The sequence below is a fragment of the Emys orbicularis genome, chromosome 2, assembly GCF_028017835.1.
Source record: "Emys orbicularis isolate rEmyOrb1 chromosome 2, rEmyOrb1.hap1, whole genome shotgun sequence".
Taxonomy (NCBI): domain Eukaryota; kingdom Metazoa; phylum Chordata; order Testudines; family Emydidae; genus Emys; species Emys orbicularis.
The window spans coordinates 144,519,631-144,533,991 of record NC_088684.1 but is presented as its reverse complement, the minus strand read 5'-3'; positions in this window follow the sequence as shown (position 1 = coordinate 144,533,991).

The following is a 14,361-nucleotide window of genomic DNA, read 5'->3' as shown; positions in this document are numbered from 1 at the left end:
CTATCTATCCCCATACACCCCCTCGATCTATCTATCCCCATACACTCCCTCGCGCTCTCTCTCTCGATCAGTAAAGTATCAGGTTGTTCTGGGCTGAATCAACGCTCCTGAGGGACTCCAAACACCCTCAGACTTTGAAGTGACCCTAACACTGCAGCCGATGGACCCCATCTCTGGCCCTACACACCACAGCATCTCAAATGTTCAGCCATTGGTCCATGACTAGATGGAAATGTATCAGGGGGTAGCTGTGTTAGTCTGGATCTGTAAAAAGCGACAAAGAGTCCTGTGGCACCTTATAGACTAACAGACAGGATTGGAGCATAAGCTTTCGTGGGTGAATACCCACTTCGTCAGATGCATGTAGTGGAAATTTCCAGAGGCAGGTAGATGGAAATGGTGGAATTATCAATAATAATTCAGAAAAGGCAGAGGTATTCAATAAATATTTTTGTTCTGTATTTGGGGGGAAAAAGATGATGCTGTCTCATCATATGGTGATGGTAACACTCTTTCCTTTCCACTAGTATCTCTGGAGGATGTTAAGCTACTAAAGTTGGATATTTTAAAATCAGCAAGTCAAGATAACTTGCATCCAAGAGTTTTAAAAGAGCTGGCTGAGGAGCTCGCTGGAGTGGTAATATTGATTTTCAATAAGTCTTGGAGCACTACAGAAGTTCCAGAAGACTGGAAGAAAGCTAATGTGGCAGTTTTTTAAAAGCGTCAATGGGATGACCGGTAATTATAGGCCTGTCAGCCTGACATCAATCCCAGGCAAGATAATGGAGCAGCTGATATGGGACTCGACTAATAAAGTACTAAAGGAGGGTGATGTAATTAATGCCAATCAAGATGGGTTTATGGAAATAGATCCTGTCAAACTAACCTGATATCATTTTTTGAGGCGATTACAAGTTTAGTTGATAAAGGTTTAGTGTTGACATAATATACTTCGACCTGTAAAGTGTTGGACTTGGTACAGCATGACATTTTGATTAAAAAGTAGCACAATATAAAATTCACATGACACACATTAAATGGATTAAAAACTGGCTAACTGATCGGTCTGAAACTGTAACTATCAATGGGGAATCATCATCCAACAGGTGTGTTTCCAATGAGGCCTGCAGGGACTGGTTTGTGGCCCTCTGCTATTTAACATTTGTATCAATTATCTGGAAGAAAATATAAAATAAACACGGATAAAGTCTGCAGATGACACAAAAATTGGGCGGGGGGGGAGTGGTAAATAATGAAGAGGACAGGTCTCTGATTCAGAGAGATCTGGATTGCTTGGTAAACTGGGTGCAAGCAGACGATGTGTGTTTTAATACGGCTACATGTAAATGTATACATGTGGGGGGAAATGTAGGCTATGTTTACTGGATGGGGGACTCTTCCTGGGAAGCAGTGACAAGAAAAATATTTGGGGGTCGTGCCGGATAATCAGCTGAACGTGAGCTCCCAATGTAATGCAGTGGCCCATAGGTGCTGGACTAGGGTGCTGGCTTGAAGTGGTTTCAATCATACACAGGGTTGACAGTTGGTTCAGTGGCTCTCAGCACCCCCACTATAAAAACTGTTCCAGCCAAAAGAGCTAATGTGATCCTAGGATGCATAAATGGGAATCTCGAGAAGGAGCAGAGGGGTGATTTCCCCCCTGTATTTGGCACGGGTGCGACCATTGCTTGTATCCTTGTCCAGTTCGGGTGTCCACAATTCAAGGATGTTGATAAATTGGAGAGGGGGCAGAGAAGCCTATGTTATACAGGAGGTCAGACTAATGATCACAGTGGTCCCTTCTGGCCTTGGAATCTGAGACACCTCCCCTCCCCACATAGGGCAGAGCAGACTCATTGAGACAGTCTTCCGTTCCAAACCTTCCTCTACTGTCACCTCAATCTGGGACTGTTCCTCAGATTTGTCAGCTAAACAGAATGGCTCAGGTGTGGGAACCTCTCTCACATCCTCTGCAGTAAAGGCTGATGCAAAGGATTCATTTAGCTTCTCCACCACAGCCTTCCCTGAGTGCTCCTTTAGCATCTGTCATCCAGTGGCCACTGATTGGCAGGCTTCCTGCTTCTGGTGTGCTTACAATTTTTTTAAAAAATTTATTTATTTATTTATTTTGCTGTTAGTTTTTGTCGTCTGCTAGTTGCTCAAAAATACTTTTTTGGTCTGGCTAAGTATACTTTTATGCTTGACTTGCCAGCATTTATGCTCCTTTCTGTTTTCCTGAATAGGATTTGACTACATTGTTTAAAAATTGGAAGAGTCAAAAGAGCAAAAGAATCAGTTAGAGACAAAAATACATTGTTTAAAAATTGGAATTTTTATCCATGGTGGTATTTTTGGTCCTCTTACTGTTTTTCTTTATTTGGGTCATACATATAGTTTGAGCTTCTATTATGGAGTTTTTAAAGTTTCCTTGCAGCTTGCAGGCATTTCACTCTTGTGAGTGGTCCCTTTAATTTCTGTTTAACTAGTGTGATACAGGAGGGCCAGGGAGCAGCAGGAGAGGGGAAGTATATAAACCCTAGGTTAATTAAGGCGTGGTTCCCAGTAGACTAGGGAGGGTTGCTACAGGTTAAGTGGAGCACCTGTAGTCAGTTAAGGCCCTGTTAGCAACCTAATAAAACCCCCTGCTTCAGGCAGTCACGGGAGAAGGAGAGAGGACTGGAGCTTGGAGGTGCGCTGTGAGACTTGAAAGATCAGAAAACCGGAGTAAGGGAGACCCTGCCCCAGCAGGGGAGGAAGACTCCCTCCCCCAGTGTTTAAGGACCGAAGGTACCCCACCCAAGGAGGAAGAGGGTAAGAACCTGCAGAGGTTGAGAGGGGCTGGGGCTCAGAGTAAGGAGCAAACCCAGACCCCTCCCCCGCTTCCCTCCTTTACCACTTAGTGGGGCCCTTGGTGCCCCAAGAGCAGGGGGAAGGGGTGGCATCTTAGCCCCCCACACACACCAAGAAAAGCGCAGGACCCACTATACTACATTGGCCATCTTGTCACACTAGCCTTGTTCCCCTTGTTGAAGTTAAATGCTACTGTGGTGGGTTTCTTTGGCATTTCCCCCCTGCAGATATATTAAATTTAATGACATTTTTGTTGCTATTACTGAGCAGTTCAGCTAAATTTACCTCTTGGACCTATCCTGTGTGCCACTTAGGACTAAGATCAAGAATTGCCTCTCCCCTTGTGGGTTCCAGAACTAGCTACTCCAAGAAGCAGTTGTTAATAGTGTCTAGAAATGTTATCTCTGCATCCCTGGGGCAGGGGGTTGGGGTGCAGGGTGTGGGCTCCAGGAGGGAATTTGGGTGCAGGAGAGGGCTCTGGGCTGGAGCAGGGGGTTGGGGTGCGGGATCCAAGAGGGAATTTTGGTGCAGGAGAGGGCTCCGGTATGGGGCAGGGGGTTGGGCTGTGGGGGGGAGGATTGGGTGTGGGCTCCGGGCGGCGCTGACCTCAGGCGGCTCCCAGGAAGCGGCAACATGTCCCTCCAGCTACTAGGCGGAGAGGGGGCCAGGGGGCTCCGTGTGCTGCCCCCACCGACAGGCCGCAGTTCCTGGCCAATGGGAGCTGCGGAGGCAGCGCTCGGGGTGGAGGCAGCATACAGCACCCATGTGGCCGCCACCCCGCCCCCCAAGAGCCAGAGGGACATGCCGGCCGCTTCCCAGAAGCCATGCGGAGCCGGGCAGGGAGCCTGACAGCCCCACTGCGGTGCTGACCGGAGCTGCCACGATCCCTTTTCGACTGGGTGTTCCGGTCGAAATCAGGACACCTGGCGACCCTCCTGCCAATGAGGCAGGTAATCATCCATGCTGCATTCAGTGCAATACACTGGACAGCCCCACTCTGCTGCTGGACTTCTGCCTGCGTTCTTTTCAGTCCTGGAGGATTGCTTCGCTTGTTTGCGCTTCGTTTTTCGAAGGGGTCAATGGCCTAAGTTTGGAGACTGTTTGTGAGGCGGATCTGGCTCTCCTGCTTCCTCTCTATGCTCCCTCGCAAAACTATGGCAAGCAGCAGAGCAGCCCATAAGCTACAGTAAATTAGAGCTGCCTCTGGGGCTGCTGGAACTTACACGCCCCTGGGGTCTGCTAGAATTACGGAGGCACAAAGGAGGCATAAAGCTGCCTTGGCCTCCCAGCTGCTTGGGCACTGACCCCCTGCTCTGCACCTCCTGAGAGTCACAGGCCAGACCCTCTAGTTCACACTGGATGGAGCTGAAGGCACCGGGGGGGCAGCTTGCCCCTGCTAGTGGGATGCAGCCAACCGTCTGACTCAAAGGAAGCAGAGCAGGGCGTGGGTCTGCCCCAGTAGTGCAGAGCGGCTGTAAAACGTGCACCAGGCAGTTGAGTTAGCTGCTGCGGGAGGGGAAGGGGGGGCTGAGGCCTTAAAACCCACGCACCCATCTGCTCTGCACAGGCATGAAAGGTCCCACAGGGCATGGGAGTCAGAGTTTCCTTGGGACTAGCTCACCCGCTCTGCTGTCTGTCACCTTTTTAAGGTCAGGCTTGACAAAGCCCTGGCTGGGATGATTTAGTTGGGGATTGGTCCTGCTTTGAGCAGGGGGTTGGACTAGATGACCTCCTGAGGTCCCTTCCAACCCTGATATTCTAGGATTCCTCCCCAGAGGTGGCTGCGTTTCAGAGCTGGGCATCATCCTGCCTGCATGTGGGTTCCTGTCTTGCTCAGGCACAAGACCACTAATGTCGATCCCAGTTCCACCTGCGTGGAGGCCTGGGTGGTTGGTCCCTAGGATGGGAGAGCAGGTGCCCACACATGGCTTCTCCCCGGCAGTCCCATCTCCTTGCTTCACCCTGGGTCTCCTCTCTCTGCAATTAGAGGGCTGGCCAGGCAGCAAAGGGTTAATTCAAAATGCTGTGCCTGGGGCTGCCGTGAAAGCGCCCCTCTAGAGAGGGGGTGCACTCGCTCCAGCTTGGGCTTGGCTGAGAGTCACAGGCAGAAAACAGGGTTCAGAAAAGAGTCTTGATCTCGGGGAAGTCACAGTTAGAGGGTCCCCGTTTTGGCAGGGAGGCGTTACAATATTTGGGTTCCTTCTATCAGGAAGTTACTAATGGGGTCCCCTTTATAAGGGGATGAGATCCCATCAATCTGGCATGTCAGGGGACCATCTCCATTCCAGGCTCCCCTCTCTCAGGGGAGGCCTACAGATAGACCCTTCCATGGGCTACAGTTCTTAGGGCACTGGCTCTTCCTCCCAGATACCAGGGACGGCAGCGCCTGTCAGACAGACAAAGCTTCTCCGTTGCCCTGGCCTGGTGCCCTCTTCAGTGCTCTTTCTCTTCTTGTTGGTAGGAGGGACCCAGCATGGGGCTCGGCTGGGAGGATGCTGGGAGGTTCCCATCTCTTCCATGTGCCCTGTGAGTAGCCTCGGCCACCCCTTCCCGGTGGGTGAACAATGTCCTGGTGCATCAGGTGGAGTCTCGCTGTTCCTTGTTTGCGTCCATGGGGCAGGTGAGGGCTTCCCGGCCTCTTCGCCTCCATAGCTCAGACGGGGTTGCTAGGGAATGCATAGCCCTGGGGAGCAGGGAGGGGGGATGGGCTCATGTCCTGTTTGCAGCGGGGGCATGCCACCTGTCTGTGCCCTCTCCTCCGTCACAGACGTGGAAACTCTGCAGCTTGCGGGGAGGCGGGGACAGGACACAATGTGAAGCTGCTGCGACCGCAGCTGCTTAGATCCGGCCTCTGCCCTCTGCCGTTCCAGGTGCTGGGTGTGCATTACACACCCACACAAGCAGTACGATGGTTCCTGCTCCCTTCGGTGCTGGGGCTGGCTGGGGCTAGGGCTGAGAGCGCTGGCTTCCTGCTGCTGACTCACACCAGCAGGGAGGGCTTTGTTGGCTGCTACCAGGGAATGGGCAAACAGGAGTGAGCCATGAGACGGGGAGCACTGGTGCCTTCATGATTGGCCACAGGAATCATTCCCCCAGAGGTGCTAGTGATGGGGAAGGGCCGCTAGGCCAGCGGGAGACCTGCGAAGAGGCTGAGCGCCTGCAGCTCCCTGGGCCCCCGGGCCTGCATACCAGGTGAAGAGCATCTTCTAAAGGAGATTGGATGAGACCTTCCAGATAAGTGGTTTTCAGCCTGTCCGATACCAGCTCTCCCCTCATGTCTTGCGGGGCCCTGCCTCCTTGCCCACTAGGGCTGGGCAAACAACTGACTTTTTGGCTCACCGACAGTTTTGTAAAATTAAAAAAACCAACAAAAATGGTTCTGGTCAGAGAGGACCCAGGGTTCAGGGCCTTATACGGGAGCCATTCCACATCCCTAATCATTTTTGTCGCCCTTTTCTGAACCTTTTCCAATTCCAATATATCTTTTTTGAGATGGGGCGACCACATCTGCACGCAGTATTCCAGAGGTGAGCGGACGCAGTATTCCAGAGGTGTGACAGGTTGGAGCCCCCTTCTGGGGTGCTACCTGATGTGCTGGGGTCCCACTGAGCCTGCCTGCCATAGAATGTTAGGGTTGGAAGAGATCTCAGGAGGTCATCTAGTCCAACCTCCTGCTCAAAGCAGGACCAACCCCAACTAAATCATCCCAGCCAGGGCTTTGTCAAGCTGGGCCTTAAAAACCTCTAAGGATGGAGATTCCACCACCCTTAGAAATGGAATCCCACCAGCCTGGGTTCCCCTCACTCTGTGCTGCTGTGACAGGCTCTCAAGCCCCCTTCCAGCACACACAGGTAGGGACAAACCCAGCTGTAGAATCACACAGAGTCTGGGATCAGCTCTGTGTGGGAGGACTTAGCTCGGGGATTGCCCAGCGCTCTGTTGCACACACCCTGTGGAGTGTAAACCCAAATTTATATTGTCTGGCGTTGTGTAGAGATCTAGACAGCGCAAGCTCATGAAATTCGCCCCCTCCCTCAATGTGGAGGAAGATCTGCACAGCTTTTTGCCACCCCAGTTATGAATTGCACAAACTGGGTTTTAGAATAAACAAGAAAACAAGTTTATTAAAATTTACCTTTTGTAGTTAAGTGATTATAAGGGATAGCAAACGGAACAACCAGATTACTGAGCAAATAAAACAAAACCCGCAAACTAGGCTTAATACATTCAAGAAATTGGCTACAAATAGTAATTTCTCACCCTAAATGTTTTGTGCAGGTTGCAGAGTTTCTTGAAGGTAAACTGCACTGCTTGCAGCTTAAATCTCCAGGTACGCCCTTCACAGGCTGTCCTTTCTCGCCTGGGCTCAGCCTCTGTCTCCCCCAGTTTAGTTCCTTTGTTTCTTCAGGTGTTTTCAGCAGTCTTCCTTCTTGGGCGGGGAGGTGGTGGAGAAGAGCCCAAATTAACTCTCACCCCAGCCTTTAATAGGATTTGCATATGGCAGGAATCCTTTGTTTCCCAGTTTGGACCCCACCCCCTTCCTGTGGAAAAGTACCAGCATTTCAAGATGGTATCCTGTACCAGGTGACATGATCACATGACCCTGCAGTGTCAAAGCAGCATCCTAGGAAACTTTTCAGGAAGGAGGGAGATTAGTATCTTCAAAGTCCTATTGTCCTTCCGAATGGCCCATCCAGGCTGTTTGCATACTGTCTGGTGGGCGTTCCCCAGGTAAAAACACAGTTGTAACTATTACATAGTCAACATTTCTAACTTCAGATACAGAAATGATACATGTATACAACTTGGATAATCACATTCAGTAAATCAGAACCTTTCCAATGATCTCACATGACCCATCTTGCATAAAATACATCTTAGTTATGCCATATTCATATCATGAGCATATTTCTATAAAGAATATGGGGCGTAATGTCACACCATGGATTTATATAGAGGCAATATGATAGTTTCTGTCTTACTATCTATCTCTTAATGATTTCCAACATTCTGTTCGCTTTTTTGACTGCCACTGCACATTGAGTGGATGTTTTTAAAGAACTGTCCACAATGACTCCAAGATCTTTCTTGAGTGGTAACAGCTAATTTAGACCCCGTCATTTTCTATGTATAGTTGGGATTGTTTTTTCCAATGTGCATTACTTTTCATTTATCAACAGTGAATTTCATCTGCCATTTTGTTGCCCAGACACCCGGTTTTGTGAGATCCCTTTGTAGCTCTTCGCAGTCTGCTTTGGACTTAACTATCTTGAGTAGTTTTGTATCATCTGCAAATTTTGCCACCTCACTGTTTATCCTTTTTTCCAGATCATTTATGAATATGTTGAATAGGTCTGGTCCCAGTACAGACCCCTGGGGGACACCACTATTTACCTCTCTCCATTCTGAAAACTGACCGTTTATTCCTATGCTTTGTTTCCTATCTTTTAACCAGTTACTGATCTATGAGAGGACCTTCCCTCTTATCCCATTACAGCTTACTTTGCTTAAGAGCCTTTGGTGAGGGACCTTGTCAAAGGCTTTCTGAAAATCTAAATACACTATATCCATTGGATCCCCCTTGTCCACATGCTTGTTGACCCCCTCAAAGAATTCTAGTAGATTGGTGACTCATGATTTCCCTTTACAAAAACCATGTGGACTCTTCCCCAACAAATTATGTTCCTCTATGTGTCTGACAATTTTGTTCTTTACGATAGTTTCAACCAGTTTGCCCATTACTGAAGTCAGGCTTACCAGCCTGTAATTGCCAGGATCACCTGTGGAGCAATTTTTAAAAATTGGCATCACATTAGCTATCAGTCGTTTGGTACAGAAGCAGAATTAAATGATAGGTTACAAACCACAATTAGTAGTTCTGCAACATTTGAGTTCCTTCAGAGCTCTTGGGTGATACCATCTGGTCCTCCTGACTTATTACTGTTTAGTTTATCAATTGTTCCAAAACCTCCTCTAATGACACCTCAATCTGGGACAGTTCCTCAGATTTGTCAACTAAAAAGAATGGCTCAAGTTTGGGAATTGCCCTCACATCCTCAGCCGTGAAGACCGATGCAAAGAATTCATTTAGTTTCTCTGCAATGGCCTTATCGTCCTTAAGTGCTCCTTTAGCATCTCGATCGACCAGTGGCCCCACTGGTTGTTTAGCAGGCTTCCAGCTTCTGATGTACTTACAAAATTTTTTGCTGTTACTTTTTGAGTCTTTGGCTAGCTGTTTTTCAAATTCTTTTTTGGCCTTCCTTATTATATTTTTACACTTAATTTGCCAGAGTTTATGCTCCTTTCTATTTTCTTCACTAGGATTTAACTTCCATTTTTTAAAGGATGCCTTTTTCCCTACTACTGTTTCTTTTATTTTGTTGTGTAGCCACAGTGGCACTTTTTTGGTTCTCTTACTATGTTTTTTAATTTGGGGTATACATGTAAGTTGAGCCTCTATTATGGTGTCTTTTAAAAGTTTCCATGCAGCTTGCAGGGATTTCACTCTTGGTGCTGTACCTTTTTAATTTCTGTTTAATTAACTTCCTCATTTTTGTGTAGTCTAGGGTGACCATATTTCTTAAAGTAAAAATAGGACGGCCGGGCCCAAGCTGCCCCGCCCCACCTGCAAGGCTAGCCAGAGCCACCCCCACTACCCGGGGCTGGGGCTGACCCCCACCCAGCTCTGTGCCCCATACCACCCACAGCTGAGGCTGAACTCCTCCCCCCCCCCCCAAGCCGCCTTCCCCCTGCCGCCCATGGCTAGGGCTGGTGCTGACCCCCGAGCACCCTGCCACTTGCAGCTGGGGCTGACACCCCCCCCCCAAAGCTCCATGTCCCTGCCTGTAGCTGGGGCTGACCCCGAACCCCCTGCTGCTTGCAGCTGGGGCTGACACCCCACCACCTGAGCTCCATGTCCCTGCTGCCCATGGCTGGGTCTGGGTGCCTGAGCCCCATGCCACTTGTGGCTGGAGCTGGAGCTGACCCCCTACCAAGAGCCGCGCTGCCCGCAGATGTGGCTGGGGCTGCCCCCCTCAAAGTTCCCCCGTCCCTCCCCTCCTCCAGGTGTGTGCACCTGACTTTTTTTGGTAAACTGGGCATTTGTTTGCTCTTCCCAGCTGATCAGTTGGGAAAAGCAAATGGGACCAATGCCCATTTTTCTCAAAAAAGTCAGGTCGGCCAGGACAGAGCTTAAAAATGGGATTGTCCCGGCCAAAATGGGACATATGGTCACCCTAGTGTAGTCCCCCTTTTGGAAATTAAATGCTACCATGTTGGGCTGCTGGGGTGTTTTCCCTGCCCACAGGGATGTTAAATTTAATTATATTATGGTCACTATTACCAAGCGGTTCAACTATATTTATCTCTTGGACCAGATCCTGTGACCACTTAGGACTAAATCAAGAATTGCCTCTCCTCTTGTGGGTTCCAGGACTAGCCAATCCAAGAAGCAGTTATTTAATGTGTCAAGAAACTTTATCTCTGCATCCCATCCTGAGGTGACATGTGCCCAGTCAGTACGGGGATAGTTGAAATCCCCCATTATTATTGAGTTTTTTATTTTAATAGCCTCTCTAATCTCCCTGAGCATTTCACAGTCACTATCACCATCCTGGTCAGGTGGTCGATAATAGATCCCTCCTGCTATATTCTTCTTATTCAAGCATGGAATTACTATCCATAGAGATTCTATGGTACAGTTTTGTTCATTTAAGATTTTTACTTCATTTACTTCTACGCTTTCTTTCACATATAGTGCCCCTCCCCACCACTACAACCTGTTTTGTCCTTCTGATATATTTTGTACCCTGGTATTACTGTGTCCCATTGATTATCCTCATTCCACCAAGTTTCTGTGATGCCTATACATCAATATCCTCATTTAATATGAGGCACTCTAGTTCACCCATCTTATTTAGACTTCTCGCTTTTGTATATAAGCACTTAGAAAAATTGTCACTTTTTAGCTGTCTGCTATTATATGATGTAATTGAATTGGACTTTTTCATTTGACTGTTTCTCATCAGATCCTACCTGTATTTCATCATCTTCCATCCTCTCCTCCTTATTATGACATAGAGAATCTCCATTAATAGATCCTCCTCTAAGGGGTGTCTCTGTCCGAACCACGTGCTCCTCTGCACCTGTCGGCTTTCCCCCAGCCTTAGTTTAAAAACTGCTCTACGACCTTTTTAATGTTAAGTGCCAGCAATCTGGTTCCATTTTGGTTTAGATGGAGCCCATTCTTCCTGTATAGGCTCCCCCTTTCCCAAAAGTTTCCCCAGTTCCTAATCAATCTAAACTCCTCCTCCCTACACCATTGTCTCATCCACGCATTAAAACCCTACAGTTCTGCCTGTCTAACTGGCCCTGCGCGTGGAATTAGTATGAATAATGACGCTGTAAATAAAATGTATTAAAGTTTTTCATGTTTGTTTTTATTTTTAAAATGTTTTAAATCTGCCCCATTTCATACAACAACGTAATTCAAGCCCTGGTAATGCATAGGAGAAATGTGAAGGTGGGACGGTTCCCTTTGTGTGGGAGCAGCACAGGGCTGGTGTTTTGGCCGCTTTGGCGTTTCGTCTCTGTGTTTACCGCTGTGTTTTATTTGGTATTTGTTTTTTTTTATAGTGTAATTGATGTACACGTGTGTGGATCTTTTTGCCCGAGGGCTGCCCTTGCTGGTACCCTAGTGGCAGCCACCTCCATCTGCAACTTAAACTTGTAAATGTTGTCAATAAAACCAGTGCAGCTGTGTGCTTTGTCAAAGACAACTCCCGTGTCAATCTCCTGCCTTTTACAATCGTTCCCCGGGGGGCCCCACAAATATGTTTGGCACCAGGCCCACAAAAGGTGAATCCAGCCCTGGCCAGGCATCAAGGGAGCTAAGCTCTTTGAACATCTGGCCCCATCTCTCCAACTCTCCATTCCCCAGCTGTAAAATGGGGCTAATATTTCTGTTCTCCCACCTCTGTCTGCCTTGTCCCTTTGGGCCAGGTTCTCTCTCTTACTCTGTGCCTGTACAGCACCTGGCACAAAGGAGCCCCAGCATGGTTGGCCTGTAGGTGTTACCATTGTATAAATGTGAACTAATCCTAAAAGTAATGGGGCCACAGTCTTGCTTTGGCACTATTGGAATTCAGACAATGCTAATGACCTGCTCATACACTCCCCCACTGCACCTGGGTGCACCAGGATAGCCATGTGCTTTTCTGCAGCAACCAGATATCAACATGCTCCCCAGAGACAGCCAGGTAAAGTGCTTCTCTACCACAGCCAGGCGTGCTGGCTGTGTCATGCAAACACCCCTCCCCAGTGCATCTGGGTAGAGCAGGTGCATTCCAGGAATGGGTTTCTTCTCCGCACCAGGAAGCATGAGGTGCATTGAGCAAACACATTTGTCCACCTCCCAGCGATGTTGTGTCTGTATTTCATGCAGTGGAATGGCCGTTCCATCAGCATTGGCCAAGCCCAGAGAGCAGCAGCAGCTCAGCAAAGGTGATAACCCTGCATACTCGCTGTGATTACCTAGAGAAGGTGCAGTCCCCAGCAAGCTCGTTCCATTATTAGCTCATGCCAGTTTCTGCAATTAACTGCAGCGCTGTTTGCTAATGTTAAAAGCAATTATCTCAGGGTGATATTTTCACTGACACTGTCATTATCATTTCCAGCCTGCGCGTGCACAAGTCATGTTCATTCTGGGCACTGCACACTTCACCTGGGGTTTGTGTCTCCATCAGGTGCATGGAGTGGCTCCAGAATGGATCTTCCACTAACTCTCTGTCTTTGATGGGCAAGCGTGCTGAGCCTTGGGAGGTTACTCTGGGCCCAGGAGTGATGGCCTTGTTTTGCCAAGATCCAAAAGCTTTGTAATGGACTGGACCGAGAGGCCCCTTCCTGGGTGACTAGCTGGTCTAGGACATTGAGACTAGGCCACTGAGCTGTTCTCCCCTAGACTATGCTTTGAATCCAGCCCAAGCTGATGGGCACTTTTGAAAAGACGTGTTCAAGGTCTGAGTAGGCCATGGGGTCTGAGCTCCCCTCATGCCTAGGAAGGTCCCTCTAGCTCAGGATAGAGGTAGGAAGACAGTGTGGGGGAAGCTAGCCCTCCCTGTGCACCACCGCCTCTGGGGATAGGGGGCTTCAAGGTGGATATAAAGTGAGTGTCATTTGTCTGCTGACTCTCCCCGCGCCTCCAGCAGCACAAACGTGCCCCAATGCCCAGCAGACCAGAATGGATTCCTGTGGGCAGCCAGCCTAGGCTGTGGTCCCCACTGACCCAGTCCCACGCTGTGAGGGAATGGCTCATTCTCACAGCTGAGAGAAAGGGGCTTTCCCTGATTCTCTCCTGTGGGTTGCTTCCTCCCACTCTTCCGGTGCTATATTTATCCAAATGCCCACAGCTGCATCAGCCCCTAGCCCATGCTCAAAACCAGCCTATGTCACCCATGTCCCTTATGGAAAGGAAGATGTGAAACCGGGGGTAGGCCGGAGACCACCTTACTGACGACAGGCCACTGGAGTCAGTGGGAGCCGCCCACGCCCAGTATCTTTAGCCCCTTAAAACACTGGCTATTTGGCTACTGAAATGTGGCTCTGGTTATTCTGTGGCAAGGTGGCTGGGCCTGGTATTTGCCATTGGGGTAGGGCCTGGCTCTCTGTTCGTTGGTGGGTGGGCAGCACTAGCCCACTGATGGGGCTCCTGAGAGCTACCTCAGTGATAACTTTAGTTGCCAGGTGTCCGGTTTTCAACTCTGGTGGCTCCGGTCAGCAATGCTGACAATGCATCCCCGCCTGCCACTCTCAGCAGAGCGGCCAGTGACTGCGCGGGCCATGGGAGGGCATATCCAGGGAAAGCCGCCTCTGCTCTGTCCTGGGGCCTGCACATGCTGAGAGAGAACTAGAGCCCTTCAGTCTCCTGGGCTGCCGAGCCAGTGGTTTCAGGAGACTGAAATTAATATGATGGCAAATTCCATCCCAGGCCGCCTGGGCAGCTGGAGGGACCATTTGGAGACATCACATTTCACAAGCTAGCACCCGCAGTAGTGATGCACTTTCTAAGCACAGAGAGGGGCTGGAGGAGATGAGACTAGAAAGGCTTTTTTCGCTCCTAAATTTCAGGTCTGCTTGGCACAGAGGAGCGGGTCTGTTAGGAAACTAGCTACAACTCTCTGATGCTGTGCTGGCTCTGCCCTGATTTGAGTTACAGCAGCCTAGGGGCTGCTCTAACTGGTACCCCGGGGCTAGGGTCCTCAAGTTCCACCCTACCGCTGTCCAGCCCTTGGCATGCTCCCTCCCCTGGCAGGGCCTCTGTGCTGGGAAGGTGAAGGCTGTTGGTGTGGGTGATAGTTCCACTACCAAGGGAATTCTGTGCTGGCCACAGATGGCCAGAATCTGGCCCCTCCGTGTCACCTAAGCAGTGTCTGGGCCTGTGGGTGCAGACCAGGGTGGTACCCAGGGACGTCTCCTCCCCCATGCAGAGTGGGACGGCACTTAGGAGCCCTGTCC